Source organism: Montipora foliosa, chromosome 12 (assembly GCF_036669935.1).
Source record: "Montipora foliosa isolate CH-2021 chromosome 12, ASM3666993v2, whole genome shotgun sequence".
Classification (NCBI taxonomy): Eukaryota; Metazoa; Cnidaria; class Anthozoa; order Scleractinia; family Acroporidae; genus Montipora; species Montipora foliosa.
Genome location: NC_090880.1, coordinates 30270249 through 30272748, shown reverse-complemented (window position 1 = coordinate 30272748; position 2500 = coordinate 30270249). Strand labels below are relative to the sequence as shown.

Below are 2500 nucleotides of genomic sequence, written 5' to 3'. Positions count from 1 at the left end.
TGGGATCTTTGATCTTGCGGGACCAAGCGAGGAATCCCAATCGGGCAACATAGCTCCATCTTGCCCGCTCGGGTAGCCAATCACAGCGCGGGATTTGGTTCATCTTGCGCGCTCACGGAGCTAGTCATATAATATCATTGGTTAAAAAAGGAAAAATAATCTTGCTTCTCGTGCGACACGCACTTGAGCACATATTTTTGCAGTACTCTTCATACCAACAGCGTGAAATCACCAAATTTGAGGTTTTGTCGAGGAAAACCATTCACTGAAACCACTCCAATTTATTTTTGGGATAGTTCTCCCATATTGTATGATGTGAACGAGATGGACTAATCGCGAAAAACTAACGATATTGCAAAGTTATATTTTGAGGTGACGTTTCGACGACCTGAGCCACCGTTGTCGATCTTAAGTCGCTAAGATTAAAATTTAAATACTTTAGCTAGGAATGCTTGGTCAGTGTACAGAAATCTAATTCATGACGTTTGAAATCATTTCTCTATAGCACAAAAGCCTGATCCTTCATTGGATGTAGAAGGACCATTGAGTGAAATCAAGAATGCTGAATTTCGTCCTCATTCACCGCTCTTTGGGAAGAAGGAGGCCTTACTGAAAGAGGGTCTTGAACGCCGCCGACGTTGTATATCCTGGCGTTGCTAGTGGTGAAATAGAAATAATTAGGACTCACTTAATTGAAAGAGTGAGTTTACCAATGTCCAGAAATGCACCTACTGAGATGCACATTTAATTTTAATAACTGTGCCATTAAAATATTTAAGTCAACTATTCATTTATCGCCGACCAGTTGTCTCAGTTGGTTGAGAAACGGACTACTTTGCGGGAGGGCGTGTGATTAAAACTAAAAACTCCAGCCTGACCAACACTCAGGGACTTTGTTTGTGTGTTTGTTATTTATTTGTTTGAGCAGGTTGAAGTTTGGCAGCTATTCAGCTTGTGGACTTGCTACAGTATATCCACCCAACCATGCACTCACAAAGGACAGCCACAACACCGGGATTTTCATCCCCTACTCTTCTCGAAAACTGTGTGGGTTCATTAACGTCCCGCAGGGAACTTACGAACTTGAAAGATATTTATGAGACGGGGCCTACGGTTTATAGTCCTTATCCATCAAAACTTGAAAGTGTAACCATTTGCGGGTGTAATTGACTAATTTCACTATCCCATAATGCAATACGTTTTTTTGGAGGCGGTGGGGGTCTTTACATAAAAAAAAATACAAGTTATTTACTCTTCGGACTGTATCATACTTCAGTGAACTACATATCCATCTTGTGTTAATGCAAACAACCCCCCCCCCCCCCACCCCTATGGTGAAAACCATGACTTAGACTCTCTAGTCTTCTCGGAGAAAGACGATGAACCGTAGGCCCCGTCTCACAACCTTTCACTGTTCACAACCCAGTGGGACGTAAAAGAACCCACGCACTACTCGCAAAGAGTAGGGAGAGGAACTCCAGTGTCGTAGTTTGTCCTCTGTGTTATAGCTAGGGGATCGAAAGATCGAAAAATGTAAAAGATTAATTGGGTCTCTCTCTCTCTCTCTCAATATTGTCATCGTATCGTATTTCTTTGGTTAGGGTTACCGTAACTGTATATGTTCGATTGAAGAGGACACTTCATGACAATTATATCTACTGTATTTCCGGAGACTAGTGATGATGAATTTGAGAAGAAGGATAAGGCGACAGTATTTCGTGATGCCGCATTACTTCTCGCTCGACCACCGGTACACGGACACATGTACACCCCACTGAAAAATGCTTATGGTGTACAGCAAGTTGTTAGGGGAGGTACATTAGCATTAGAGTTTTGAAGCAAGCAACTGTGGACAATCTTCCTGTCGGTGTACGTTGGATCACTGGCTTGATCTGATCGGCGTAATTACAAGTTGAGAAACTAAATATTTTAAGCATAGAAGCAATCCAATGTAAACTCTCATTGTACCTGAAGAAGGCTGGTTTGGCCAGCGGAAATATAGTACACCACTAAAATCAAATCTACGTTGTATCAGCTCTTGCTTAAAATATTTAATTGGCTCCTATTCCCATTTGGATGGGGATGGGTCGCAGGAGATTCAGGAGAAGAGAGGTGATCCTGATCGCATTAAATGAGTGACTGTCTCCATTTAGGGCTACTAGGCTTACAAAAAGCTGTCTCTGGAAATCATGAACATAGACTTGATATGACAGTTGGGCTCCTGGTTCTCCCAAATACGCAACTTTCAACTTCCATTAATATCTTTTGTCTTTATTTTCAGTTGTTAGGAACCCTGTTTCATTCCTGGCAAGATTTACTGCACCTAAAGCCGGAAAATATTCACTGGATTGGGCTTGCACAATCAGTTACAAATGTGACCCACTTAAGCACAATTATCTTGTATTTGCATGCCTGCCTGATGGAATAATAAAACAAATGCTCCATGACAGTATTGTTTTCTTACTTTTGTCCCCATTTGTTCTTGTCTAGTTTTCTGGTG

At 41.6% G+C, this 2500-nt stretch overlaps 1 protein-coding gene and 1 long non-coding RNA gene across 2 annotated transcripts in view; both read left to right on the top strand.

The window, feature by feature from the left end:
• Window positions 1-2449, top strand: part of LOC137980291 (uncharacterized) — a 7252-nt gene extending 4803 nt beyond the window's left edge. The window contains exons 5-6 of the long non-coding RNA XR_011118488.1: window positions 506-700; window positions 2282-2449. This is a non-coding gene — a long non-coding RNA (uncharacterized lncRNA). The remainder of the gene's footprint in view (window positions 1-505; window positions 701-2281) is intronic.
• The window catches only part of LOC137980420 (protein-cysteine N-palmitoyltransferase HHAT-like), a 96156-nt gene that overhangs the window by 41437 nt on the left and 52219 nt on the right, over window positions 1-2500 (top strand). The gene's annotated exons all lie outside the window — the stretch shown is intronic.